This window comes from Pongo pygmaeus, chromosome 18 (genome assembly GCF_028885625.2).
Source record: "Pongo pygmaeus isolate AG05252 chromosome 18, NHGRI_mPonPyg2-v2.0_pri, whole genome shotgun sequence".
NCBI lineage: Eukaryota > Metazoa > Chordata > Mammalia > Primates > Hominidae > Pongo > Pongo pygmaeus.
The window spans coordinates 34,717,894-34,732,962 of record NC_072391.2 but is presented as its reverse complement, the minus strand read 5'-3'; positions in this window follow the sequence as shown (position 1 = coordinate 34,732,962).

Sequence of the window (15,069 nt, the reverse complement as noted above, 5' to 3'; positions counted from 1 at the left end):
TTCTGGGGAATTGTGTTTCTTCTCCCCTGATTCTGCCATTTTCCATTACTCTACTTGCTTGAGCCCATTTGCCCAACTCCTGAGATCTTATCAGGAAGCTGCGGATCACCGCCTTCACGTGTTTCTATCTATGAGGAGACTGCCTTTCCCGTGGGCCCACTGAGACCAATTGTTACTTTAGTTTTATTTTATTTTATTTGTTTTGTTTTGAGACAGAGTCTTGCTCTGTCACTCAGGCTGTAGGGCAGTGGCATGATTTCGGCTCACCGCAACCTCTGTCTCCTGGGTTCAAGAGATTCTCCTGCCTCAGCCTCCTGAGTAGCTGAGATTATAGGTATGCACAACCACACTCAGCTAATTTTTGTATATTTAGTACGGATGGGGTTTCGCCATGTTGGCCAGGCTTGTCTCGAACTCCTGACATGAGGTGATCTGCCTGTCTCAGCCTCCCAGAGTGCTGGGATTACAGGAGTGAGCCACCACACCTGACCCAATTCTTACAGTGTAACAATGGCCTGACCGTCACCTGATGGTCACCTGACATTCCTGGGGGTGGGGAGCCTCTCTCATGTCTGCCTGACTACCTATTGCTCATGTCTGCCTGATTATCTACTATAACAAGCCCTAGGAATTTCCAGGTTCCTTGCCTTAACCTATTTTCCAGCCCACTGCTCAGGGAGGGGAACCCAGGCAGAGCCTGGCAGCCTCCCCAAGTTGAGACAGAGCTGAGAGTCCACAGAGACCAGCACAGCTAGAGTTCATAAGACAGAGAATGAGAGAGGAGAAAGCTGCTGACAGAGAACCCTAGAGACTGGCAGAGGGTCCTCCCAGCATCTTCAGCAGAGTATCAATCACTGCATATGTGTGAATACACTACTTGAGGCTGGGGCAAGAACCATCCAAAAGGATTGTAGGAAATGGTGCGGAGCATTCACTCACACAGGGTGGGTAACAGTGGCTGATCTCGCCAGCCAAATAGAAATGCTCATAATTCACACGTCATTGGATAGAGAACTCAACAAATCATGAAAACAAGACCTCAAAGGATCAAACTTTCTAAGAAAATAAAATGTGTCATACAACCAAAGCAATCTACAGGTTCAGTGTAATCCCTATCAAAATACCAGTGATGGCCGGGTGCAGTGGCTTAGGCTTATAATCCCAGCACTTTGGGGGGCCAAGGAGGAAATGATCTCTTGATCCCAAGAGTTCAAGACCAGCCGGAGCAACATAGTAAGACATTATTTCTATAAAAAAAAAAAAAATTAGCTGGGTGTGGTGGTGCACAACTGTGGTCTCAGCTACTTGAGAGGCTGTTAAGGGAAGATCACTTGAGCCTGGAGATTGAGGCTGCAGTGAGCCGTGATCATGACACTGTACTCCAACCTGGGCAACAGGGTTAGACTCTGTCTCAAAAAACAAAAATTACCAAGGAGGCCAGGTGGCTCACGCCTGTAATCCCAGCATTTTGGGAGGTTGAGGTGGGTGGATCACTTGAGGCCAGAGTTTGAGACCAGCCTGGCCATCATGGTTAAACCCCATCTCCACTAAAAATACAAAAATTATCTGGATGTTGTGGTGCACATCTGTAGTCCCAGCTTCTTGGAGGCTGAGGCACAAGAATCACTTCGACCCAGGAGGCAGAGATTGCAGTGAGGCGAGATTGTGCCACCACACTCCAGCCTGTGAGACAGAGTGAGACTCTAAAAAGAAAAATATGGCTGGGGGTGGTGCTTAAGCCTGTAATCGCAGCACTTTGGGAGACCGAGGCGGGTTGATCACAAGGTCAGGAGATCGAGATCATCCTGGTTAACACAGTGAAACCGCGTCTCTACTAAAAACACACACAAAAAAATAGCCGGGCGTGGTGGCACTTGCCTGTAATCCCAGCTACTTGAGAGGCTGAGGCAGGAGAATTGCTGGAACCTGGGAGGAGGAGGTTGTAGTAAGGCAAGATGGCACCACTGAATGCTGGCGCCAGAGCGAGACTCCGTCTTCAAAAAAAAAAAAAAAAACAATTACATGCTTTACAGAAATAGAAAAAACAATCCTAAAATTTATATGAAATCACAAAAGATCCAGAATATCCAGTCTGTCCCTGGATCTAAGGAACAAGACAATAAAAAAAGAGACTCCTAAAATCCAAGAAATCTTGAGCAAAAAGAATAAAGCTGGAGGTAACACACTAAACCACTTCAAAATTTATCATAAATCTATAGTAACCCAAACAGCATGGTACTGGCATACAAACAGACACATAGGCCAATGCAACAGAATAGAGAGCCAGCAAATACATCTATGTATTTATATCCCACTGATTTTCTACAAAGGTGCCAAAAACACATAACAGGGAAAGGACAGTTTCTTCAAAAAAACGGTGTTGGGGAAACTGGATATTCACATGAGGAAGAATGAAATCAGACCTTTATCTCACATCATACACAAAAGTCAACTCAAAATAGATTATAGACTTACATGAATGTCCTGAAACTATGAAACTACTAGAAGAAAACATAGGGAATAAGCTTCATGACACTGGTCTGGACACTGAATTTTTGGATAGGATCTCAAAGGCAGAAGCAACAAAAGGAAAAATAAAATGGGATGACATGAAACTAAAAAGCTTCTGCACAGCAATGGAAATAATCCACAGAGTGAAGAGACAACCTACAGGATGGGAGAAAATATTTGCAATCCATGCATCTCTAAAGAGTTAATATTCCAAATATATAGGGAACTCGACTCAATAGCAAATCCAATTAAAAAATGGGGCCATGGTGGTTCTTGCCTGTAATCCCAGCACTTTGGATGGTAGAGGCAGTAAAATTGCTTGAGCCCAGGAGTTCTAGACCAGTCTGGGCAACATGGTGAAATCCTTTCTCTACAAAACAATGCAAAAAATTAGCCAGGCATAGTCATTCATGCCTGTAGTCCCAGCTACTTGGGAGGCTGCCATTGAAGGGCCTCTTGAGCCCAGGAGGTCGAGACTCCAGTGAGCCATGATGTTATCGTGCCACTGGCATTCCAGCCTGGGTGACAGAGTGAAACCTTATCTCAAAAGGTTGGGGGGCGGGGCACAGAACCGAATAGACATTGCTCAAAAGAAGGAATATGAATGGCCAATATATCTATGAGAAAAATGCTCAACATCACTAATCATCAGTGAAATACAAATCAAAACCACAGTGAGATACCACCTCACACCTACCTGATGGAATGGCTATTATCGGAAAGGCAAAAGATAACAAGTGTTGTTGATGATGTGTTGAAAAGGGAACCCTTGCAGGCTGTTGATGGGAATGTAAACTAGTGTAGCCATTATGGAGGCTACATATGGAAGAACGTATATGGAGGTTCCTAAAAAAATTAACAATAAAACCACCATATGATCCAGCAATCCCACTACTGGGTATATATCTAAATGATATAAAATCAATATGTTGAAGAGATATCTGCACTCCCATGTTTATTATAGCACTATTCACAATAGCCAAGAAAGAGAGAAACAAATGCATCCCAGATCAAAAGCTCCAGGTTACCTATAGGAATGCAAAAATATCCAGCAACCAGTAAAGTAAAATGCACAATGTCTGAGATCCAACCAAAGATTACCAGAAATGCCTTTGCAGGGAAAAAGGACCCATAAGAAGGAGAATAATCATCAATCAAAACTGACTCAGAACTGATAAGCATGTTAGAATTAGCAATGAAGGACATTAACACTGTTATTATAACTTTATGTGTGAGATATTGTGATAGAAGAAGTATATATTTGGTCTTTGTTCCTGGTTCCTGGCACAAAGCTCTTGTAATTTCCTGAACGATGAGGTGAGAGGATCATCCTGTTATTCATAATATGCCTCTTTCAACCTTCCCTGGGTTTATGCTAATGAGATGATGCTCGGTGGGCCCCTAGATAGCTTCAGATGAGGGCTGTTTGCTAGCCCCACTCTGGGCCTCTGGAAAGGGTAGAGGGTTTGGAGATTGAGGTAATCATCAATTTCCAGCCAATGACTTCATCAATCATGCCTACATAATGAAAAGTCCATAAAAACCTCTGAATTAATTAAGGGTTTGGAGGGCTTCTGGGCTGCTAAACGTATCAGCGTGCTAGGAGAGTGCCCCTTCCACATCTAGTCCTATACATCTCTTCCATTTAGCTGTCCCTGAGTTGTATCCTTTATAATAAACCAGTAAGGCTAAATAAAGTGCCTTCCTGAGTTCTGTGATTCATTCTAACAAATTATGAAACCTGAGGAAGGGGTTGTGGGAACCCCTGATTTATAGCCTATCAGACAGAATTATGGGAGGTCTGGGGTTTTCAATTGGTGTCTCAAGTGGAGGCAGTTTTGTGGGACCAAGCCCTTATCTTGTGGGGGTCTGACACCAATGCCAGGTAGTTAGTGTCAGAATTTAATTGAACAGTTGGACACCCAATTGGTGTCTGGAGAGTTGGAGAACTGGTTGTTGATGTGGAAAAAACCCACACATTTGATGTCAGAAGTGTTCTGAGGAGAAACAGTTCACAGTATGCATGTGTTAAAAAAGTTAAATGGAGACTTTGAGGATATAAAAAATACATTGAATGGAATTAATAGCACATTAGACATTGCAGAAGAAAATAGTGAACTTCAAGACATAGCAATAGAAACAATGGAAAACAAAGCGCAAGGAGAAAAAAAACTCCACAAAAATGAAAACAGCATCAATGAGCCGTGGGACTTCAAGCAGCCTAATTTGTGAATAATTTGTATCTTTGAAGGAAAATAGAGGAGAGAGTCAGAAAAAAAAAAACACATTTGAAGAACAACCAGCCAAAATTTTTCCATATTTGATGAACCTACAGAACCAGGAGACTCAAAGGACTCCAAGCACACGAAGAAAATTACACCAAGGCATACCATAATCGAATTGCTCAAAACCAGTGCTAAAGATAAAATTTTAAAAGCAGCCAGTGGGAAAAATGGAACATGCTATGTACACAGGAACAAAGAGAAGGGAGATATCATATTTCTCACTTGAAACAATGCAAACAAGAAGACTGGGAAGCAACATCTTCAAAGTACTAAAAAGAAATAAAAAACTGTCAACCTTCAATTCTATACCCATGACAATATCTTTCAAAAAATAAGGTGAGTCTGGGCATGGTGGCTCACACCTATAATCCTAGTGCTTTGGGAGGCTGAGGTGGAAGGATTGTTTGAGCCCAGGAGTTCAAGGCTGTAGTGAGCTATGATTGTGCCATTGCACTCCAGCCTGGGTAACAGAGAGAGACTCTATCTCTTAAAAACAAACAAACAAAAAAGATGAAAGAAAGCCATTTTCAGACATACAAAAACAGAAAGAATTAATCACCAGTAGATCTGTACTACAAGATATGTTCAAAGACGTCTTTCAGACAGAAAGAAAACGATAACAGATAGAATCAGGAATGAAGAGTGATGGAAATGGTAACTGCATGAGTAAATACATATGATTATTTTTCTTATTATTTAAGTCTCTTTAAAAGCTAGGCGAGGTGAAGTGGTTCACGCTTATAATCCCAGCACTTTGGGAGGCTGAGGCAGTCAGATCACTTGAGCCCAGGAGGTTGAGACCAGCCTGGGCAACATGGCAAAACCCCATCTCCCCCCAAAACATAAAAATTAGCCAAGCATGGTGCCATGCAACTGTAGTCCCAGCTACTCAGTAGGCTGAGGTGGGGGGATCACCTGAGCATAGAGAGGTCAAGGCTCAGTGAGCCACAATCGCACCACAACACTCCAGCCTGGGTGACAGAGTGAGACCTGCTCTCAGAAAAAAAAAGATAACTGACTATTTAAATAAAAATAGTCCAATGGTCCAAGATGCTGCTCAGAGGCTTCTCCAGCTGGTAGAGCTTATAGAAGTGATGACTGAAGACCTCAGCCGTCATCATCTGGGAATGAGAAACAGAGAGGGAGCTAGTCAGTCTGCAAGGTCTCCCCAGGCCCTTCCACCTACTTTCCCCTGAATCCCACCCAGCCTCCATCTGCAGTCTCACCCTCTCTGGCAAGATACCCATGTGTTTGGACAGAGCCACACATAGATCTGAGATCTTGCCCTTCTTGGGGACCACGAACCAGTGCAGAGGGATAAACAGTAACCAGAAAAGACCAAAAGGCCATTTGGTGAGTTAATGCTGGAAGACTTGAGGTATGACAGATAATCAAACTCTGACTATGTGTCCCTCATTATGTCCCCATGTCCCCACTGCCCCAGTACCTGCTCTGGCTTGTGGTGAGGATCCACTTAAAATGGAGCATTTACAGAGTTAAAAGCTGACGAGGCCTATCCTGGGAGACAGGGGAGATTAGATACATCTCTGCATTTCTTTTGATACAGATTCAATATTTTAAGAGCCTTTACCCTAAACATGACCTCACACTTTTTATGATAATAAAAATTTAAACTCACAGTACTGGATGATGTGGCTTCAAGAGTGGCTAGCAACCTTACAATTTTTCCAAACAGCCCCATCTCATTATAACACATGGCATCATTCCAAAACAAAATAAAAGAAAAAAAATTGATTACTATGTCAACCTTGGCATCCATATGCCAAATTGTTTCTTGATAAGACCTAAGTATTAGGTAGAAACTTGAGAAAAAATGATTTTCTCCATTTCAAATTCTTACCATGAGAATTTTTTAAGCTCATGAATGTATATTTAAACAATCTGAGTATTTCCAAAATAACTTGACTGGCTTTTAAACTTTTCTTCTTAAGAGGTCAACTTATTTATCTACTAAGTACCTCCTTTCTTCTCTCAAATTGTTTCATTCAGCCTATTTGTCACATATGTAAAAACAGATATAATGGACAATCAACTACCTGCAATGTTACTACCATATAGCTTTGAGTTTGGGAGGTATATCATTTCAGAAAATGTTAGGTCATTGCAGTAGTGAGTTAGCTTGCAGTTTGAATCATCAGGAAGAACACCAGGATTGTAGCTATGAAAACATTAGTATGGTTTACCTATTAATACTTCTCACATTCAAGCCCCAAATGAGGGCAAACAACTATCCAGACTTGGGATATGTCTCTTAATGAGAATCTTTCCAAATGCATGCTGTAGGTTCTTTTGACTATCCTATCCCTGAACTTCTAGTTCAGTGAAATATTGGGGAATTGATTGCATTGGCTTAGAGAAGTCACAGTTCACCATGCCTTCATTTGACTATGTTCCCATTACACAGTTTTTTCAAACTAATTACTGCCTTTTACCTTGAATAGTTCTCCATTACCATCATATGTTCCATGTGGCCCTAATCTTAACTTCTGATTCATACTCCTAATTAAGACTGAGACCTTTTTCAGAGTTAACTATGAGTGTGCTCAATGTTAGAAATATGTTATTTTCTACTTCTGGCCAAAATTCAAACTTTAATATTAGTTGTAAAATTAGCATAAGAAAGTTCACTCCTTTGAGAATAATCACTATGTGCCAAGGCCCCACAAAATACCACATTTGCCTTCATCCTGGCTCTTTTTTTTTTTTTTTTTTTTGAGACAGAGTCTCACTCTGTTGCACAGGCTGGAGTACAGTGGTGCTATCTGGGCTTTCTGCAACCTCCGCCTCCCTGGTTCAAGTGATTCTCCTACCTCAGCCTCCCGGGCAGCTGGAATTACAGGTGCATGCCACCAGGATGGCTAATTTTTGTATTTTAGCAGAGATGAGGTTTCACCATGTTGGCTAGGCTGGTCTCAAACTCCTGACCTTAGGTGATCTGCCCACCTCCACCTCCCAAAGAGCTGGGATTACAGGCATGAGCCACTGCACCCAGCCTTAGTTCTATCATTTTTGACATAATCTTAGTTTGTTAAGAAACATTGCACATAAACGATTTCATCCTCATAAAAATATTCCATAGTTTCTTCCTATAGACAGACTTAAATTCACAAAATGCCGAGTTGCTGTGTTCTGTTGCTGATTACACAAAGGAGGCAAGCACTCTTAACTTCGCAGCTCTAAAGCATTCACATTAATGTATTTTGCTACTGACAGGTCTAGCTTGGAATAGATTCCTAGGCTGAAGGAGTGATTATAGAAGACCAGATTTCTTAAGATAGGTAATGAAAAAGAAGGTTGTTATTTGCTTAGCTGAATTATTCTTTTTCATTATGAGTGCCTTATATAATTAAACAGCATGGGCTTGAAGTTACTTTACACTAAGCGGGACTCATGTTTTCTCTTTTAATTGTTTAATATGATTAATTTGAAGAAGAAATAAAAATGGACATGAGCAGACACTTCTCAAAAGATGACATTTATGCAGCCAAAAAACACATGAAAAAATGCTCACCATCACTGGCCATCAGAGAAATGCAAATCAAAACCACAATGAGATACCATCTCACACCAGTTAGAATGGCAATCATTAAAAAGTCAGGAAACAACAGGTGCTGGAGAGGATGTGGAGAAATAGGAACACTTTTACACTGTTGGTGGGACTGTAAACTGGTTCAACCCTTGTGGAAGTCAGTGTGGCGATTCCTCAGGGATCTAGAACTAGAAATTCCATTTGACCCAGCCATCCCATTACTGGGTATATACCCAAAGGACTATAGATCATGCTGCTATAAAGACACATGCACACGTATGTTTATTGCAGCATTATTCACAATAGCAAAGACTTGGAACCAACCCAAATGTCCAACAATGATAGACTGGATTAAGAAAATGTGGCACATATACACCATGGAATACTATGCAGCCATAAAAAATGATGAGTTCATGTCCTTTGTAGGGACATGCATGAAATTGGAAATCATCATTCTCAGTAAACTCTCGCAAGAACAAAAAAGCAAACACCGCATATTCTCACTCATAGGTGGGAATTGAACAATGAGAACACATGGACACAGGAAGGGGATCATCACACTCTGGGGACTGTTGTGGGGTGGGGGGAGGGGGGAGGGGGGAGGGATAGCATTGGGAGATATACCTAATGCTAGATGACGAGTAAGTGGGTGCAGTGCACCAGCATGGCACATGTATACATATGTAACTAACCTGAACATTGCGCACATGTACCCTAAAACCTAAAGTATAATAATAATAAATAAATAAAAGTCAGGCAAAATATATTTGTAACAATAATAAGAATATGTTTTGAAAGACATGAATAACCTGAACATTTTATTAAATTACAGTTTCTCATAATGAGAAACTGAACTGAAAGATACAGATCATCTGTCTCCATTAATAGTTTGTTCTTCTTAGAGATCCCTGGGATCACACCTTAAAGCAGGGTATTAGTATTCACATTTTAAATAATCTTTGGCTGTTGCTAATAAGCCACATTTCAAATAAATGTATCAGTTACTGAGAGTTCATGTTGCTAATAAGCCACATTTAAAATAAAGGTATCAGTTACTGAGAGTTCAACAAAAACAGATTCCTTTTTCTTTTTGACTCCATAATCACTCATGCTTCTATCCATATTTATGGACTGCCCACAGGCTCAATGTTGTCCATAAGCCTATTTTGTTTGGTCCACATAATGTCTACAATTTTGGAGTTATTTTTCTCTTCAACAGGTAACAGGCAATCTCCAGTTTATCACGGTCCCTCACCTCCCTCAAGATTAATCCAAATCTCATTTGACTAGTTTCTGCAGTATGTAAAAAATGAAGAGAAGGGCTAGAGTAGGTGAGGATGAGGCAATCTTCATATGGTGTTTCCAAAGCTGAGAAAGGCATGTGCCTTGATTTTAATCACAGGAGAACAGGGAGTGAGCCACTTGACCTGAACGGGAACTGAACAGAATGAGAATCAGTCTAGTACCTAACAATATAGATTGGTGTACTAGTGAAGTAGTAAGTGGTTGTTGGGTTTAGGAATAAGTGAGTAAGGAATAGAAAGCAAGAATGGAAAAACAGCATATGCAAAAGTCCTGGGGTGATAGAGAAATGCTGAGATTGGCATAACTAAAAAAATAGGAAGAAGAAGAAAAAGACTGTAGCCTGAATGCAGAGACTGCAGGGGAACCTGGTGAGAAAAAAGCTGGAGCAATGGGTAGGAGAGTGAGATGGAATAACTACAGCATAAGTAAAACTACCTCCTAAGTATTGTTAGTAATATAAATATTTACATCAACCCAGCATTTATATTTGCATTTTAAAATCATTATGGAAAGTTTCTAAAGGTACAACAGTAGACAGAATAGTACGTATAATGAGCCTCTGTGTATCCTTCACCCAGCTGTAACATAATTTTGCTTTATCCAGATTCATCTTCTTTTTCCCCTCATACTGTTTTGAAGAAAAACCTTAGAAATCCTATGATCTCATCTATAGGATATTTGTTTTTAAGGTAACTTCCTACTGTTGTGGAAAAAAAGTTTAAAATTAAATGTAAAGGTGGACTGTGGTGGTTCTCACTAGCGATCTGGAAAAGCATAAGCATTTCCAAATGGGCTTTTCCTCTACAGCTCAGCACCTCTGATTCTCTCACTGGTCCAGGTAAAAGGAGGAAAGGTTCCTTTCCCGCTAGACAACACTGGCAGCAGCTTCCACTGCTACTCACCTAAGGACCTCAGACCTTTGTTTCAAACAGAGTTTTACCTGCCATGAATGGAGATGCAGTTCACATAATGAAAGGGGAATCCTTGGGTCTTCAGCTCTGTACCCTCGGTTTCCTGGATTTAATTCCAAACTCTGTGCTTTTACATACGGGTAATTTTGTTTACAGTTTTCTGCCTAGGATGGTCTAATCTTTTTAAAAAACAAAATTAATACAAAATAGAAACAGAAATAGTAATGAGTCAGTTTACACTTTAGAAATGTTTACTTTCCACTTAAAAAAAAGACATTAGTTTTACATGGTCCTGTTTGCTCATTTAGTGGACACTTACTATAGACTGGAGCTTGGTAAATATTTTAACTTAAAATCCAAAGACTGTTTTAAGAATGAACACACTAGCTGGGCACGGTGGCTCACACCTGTAATCCCAGCACTTTGGGAGGCCGAGGTGGGTGGATCACCTGAGGTCAGGAGTTCAAGACCAACCTGACCAATATGGTGAAACCCCATCTCTACTAAAATTACAAAAATTAGCCAGGTGTGGTGGTGTGCGCCTGTAGACCTAGCTACTCAGGAATGTGAGGCAGGAGAACCACTTCAACCCCTGGAGGTGGAGGTTGCAGTGAGCCGAAATCGTGCCTCTGCACTCCAACCTGGGCGGCAGAGCAAGACTCAGTCTCAAAAAAACAAAACAAAACAAAACAAAAAAAAGAATGAACAAACTATGCCATGTAAGTGATGAAGGCTGGGTGTCACAAGAGAGCATTCAAGGTTTAAATAATATTCTGGGCCTTTCCAAAGTGTGAATTGTACCTATAAAAAAAAAAAGATAAGCTTAGGTACCGTAATTCTTACTAAGAAAAAAATATTTTCCCTCTAAGAGACAAATAAAACCACATGGTATAATTAAGTACTGCAAATCACTTAAATAGGCACCAAAAGTTCTGGCATTTTTGGTTGATAAAATTTCTTCCTAAAAAAGTCTTTTACTTTGGCAAGAAAGTTTTTATTTTAATTTCATAAGTAGATTAATAGTTTCAACATACATCAAATTAGACAAGACCTTTTGAAAAATTGCATATTAATTAGAGACAGAGTAGAAGTTGTCCTAAGAAGAATTTTAAATCACAAGATAATTTTAAATTATAAAACTAACAGAGTTTTCTAGTTCTTATTTGAATACCAAAAGGGAAAAAGACCATAAAATGCATTAATTAATTAATTGAAAAATATCATTTTTAAGCCATAAAATAATTCATTTTTTAGGAATTTTGCAAGAGAAATTAACTTTCAAAAAATTTCTTTGAAATATGCCATCCAATATGTTAACCACTAGACTTATGTAGCTGTTTGAATTTAAATTTATTAAAATTAATAAAATAAAAAACTCAAGTCCTCAGTCTCAATAGACACATGCAGCTAGTGGTTATCACACTGGACAGTACATACACACAGTATTTTTAACATCACACAACATTCTGGTGAATAATGTTGCTTTAGAAGACACAATTAACAAAAATTTATGCTGAAAACATAAAATTTTCCATGGTATTCTCACGATTTTTTAAAAATAACACAGAATGATGATCTCCCCCTTTCTGAAGCACTGTGTGGGGGTCCTTAGCCTGGGGCTCATGAGCCTGGGTGCCTGAAATGGTTTCGAGTGATGTTTGGTTCTTGTGCAGCCATGTGGGGGAGGTTTCAGTCTTGAGTTTCAAGCTGTCTTGGTCTGGAGTCGTCTGGTGGTTATCAGTGGTATTGAGAAATGGGCCCCAGTGGGGAAACCTCCTCACCACTTTCCTTCTTATAGGTGTCCCTGCTAGCTTGGGAGAATTGAGGGGAGGGTGCTTGGAGCCTAGAAGGTCATGGCCTGTGATGTGGCCCTTCTTGGAGCCTTGGAAAGTGGTCACATCTGGAAGAGACATAATATGATGGGGCCTCTGTCCTTCCATCCCTTACCTTGTATCATTGGCTGGAGGGGCAGGTCAATTCTCAGCTATCAGGATGCAGCCATTGGGGGTTAGCTCCTAGGGGTCACCGCAATGACTTCCCGCCCCCTTGGCTGTCTCCTGCACACCAAGAGCTCTATGGGTGGAGGAAATATCTTCCCCAGAGGTGGCCTCAGGCTTGGCCCCACCTGGGGGTCTTCAGGGCCTGGAATGGGTGTCCGAATGGGGATGACTTGGCGACTCCCCAAACCACTTTCTGGAGTCCTCTTATTCTTAGAGGGTCCAGGAGCTGTTCATCCTCCCTGGGACTCTAACTTCCTAGGCCGATGGTCAAAAGGGAAGGGGTTGGTTACAGCTAGTTTTGTATGGGGCTCCTGAGCCCAAGGCAGGAGCTAGAGGCTGGGGTATTAGCTCTGGGGGAGTGCCTGTGTGCCACACCTCTTTTCTGGAGTCCTCTCAGACAAGAGACTGGTTTGCAGAGGTGGCAGATGCCCTGTGGACATACCTTGTGAGCCCCCCTCCCTCCCACTATTCATGGCACCCTAGGATAGGGCTGTGTGCCAGGAAGTGTCACCTCATCTGGGGGAGGTCAGGTGATGAGGGGGAGCAACAGCTGGCAGTGGCGGGTGTCAATTGCCCTTTCCTGGATGGGGAGGTGTGTGGTCTGCTGCCTGGCCAGAGAGGGGCAACGTGGGGGCAGGCCACCATCTCTCCAGCCACAGCTGGGATAGGAGACCCCCTTTCTTCTCCCCTCACTTTCTCCATCCCTTTCTTAAACACCGCACCTCATTACTTGCCCTCTTTGCCACCGGTTCCCTCCAAGGAAAAGAAGAATTGCTGGAAACCCACCCCCAACCAGAGCCCAGGTCCCGCCCCACAGCCCTCCCACAGCCACTCCCAGGAGCTAATCCTTTCTCCCTGTTACTCTCTCCTAGAATTTTGTAGCCACCTTGGCTAATGGCATGAGCCTCCAACCACCTTTTGAAAAAGTAAACATCCTTTTGTGAGACCCCCTCCCCACCCCGACCTCCATCCACATCAACATATCTCGTCACACATCTGGCCCTTTCTCGGGGTCTATCCAGCCCTCTTGCTTCAAACCAGTTTACCCCAGGCCCCCAGACACTTAGGACCAACCCCTCCAGGTTCACGGCCCCAGCTGGCCTCCCCCAGTATTGCGGCTACTTCCCTAACTCCACCTCCAGCCCCCCTTTGCCCTTCCCTGTGTCTGCCCCTGTTTTCCTTCCCCTCTGCTCCCCTGCTGTGGGCTGAGCTGAAGGCGGGGGCAGAGAGACTGGAGAGATGGTAGGCGTGGCTGAGGTATTGGGGTGCTCCCCTGGATGGTGCTCTGGGGGGTCTTGGAAGTGAAAAATCGAATTATTAGGTTTTGGGGTTCCTGGGGGGCAAGATGGCAGGTAGGGGCTGTAGGGTTGTCATGATACACTTTTGGGGCGTTCTGTACTACACTTCAGGGAAAAGTAGAGACCTGGAGTTTTAAGAGGCTGTGGGGAGCCCCCATATCTGACCCATGCTCCCGTCGGCTCCTCCCAGGTTTTCTGTGGCCAAGCGGAAAGCAGCGAGCCCAATGCTCAGGACAGGACGTCCAAAGATTACTACTTAGACTCCTATGCCCATTTCGGCATCCACGAGGTGAGTGTGGACAGCTCCCCAAGCCGGCGAACCTTAAGGGGGTTAAACGTTGGGGAGAGGGTTGGAACCTAATTTCCCACGCATGCGCACTGCGTCCCCCGGCAGCAGGCCGCCCCTGTGCCCCTCTGCTGTGCACCCACCAGGGTCGCCTCGCCCAGCCTTTGCGTAGGAGACCGAGGTTAGTCTCAAGCTTTGCAGGGGCCCCTTGCTGAAGGCTAGGGTGGGAATGCGCATGCGTGCCTGGGGCCTTAGCCGGAGGTCAGGCAGGGCCCGCTGGTATCTCCCGCCCTCTAGAGACCGGTGGTACAAATGCGCCCCGGCCTCTCCAGGCCTGACAGCTTCTGGACCCTTGTGACTCAAAACACTGAGATCCCAGAATGCAGCTGGGGTGGCCTACTAAGGAATTTTCTTCTTTCCCTGAGGCCACTTTCATAAAATTGTGGCAAAATATACATAAATTACCATTTTTTTATTTTTAGAGACAGGGTCTTCTTCTGTTGCCCAGGCCGGAGTGCAGTGGTTGCAGTCACCAGTCACTGCAGCCTCGACCTCCCAGGCTCAGGTGATCTTCCCACCTCAGCCTCCAGAGTAGCTGGGATTACAGAAGCACACAACCACGCCCGGCTAATTTTCTTATTTTTTGTAGAGGTAGAGTCTTGCTTTGTTGTCCAGGCTGTTCTTAAGCTCCTGGGCTCAAGCTGTCCTCTGGCTTTGGCCTCCTGAAGTGCTGGGATTACAGGCGTGAGCCACTGCCCCCGACCTGAGGACTTTTAAAAGCCAGGGTTTCCTGGTTCTCAGGTAGCAGTGGTAGCATCTGGCTTAGATGAGAGTTTCGTCCATCTAGTCTGCTTTTACAAATAGGGAAACTGAGGTGCACGGAAGGAAGTGAGAGAGCCTAGAGCTGTCCCTGGCCCTCTGAG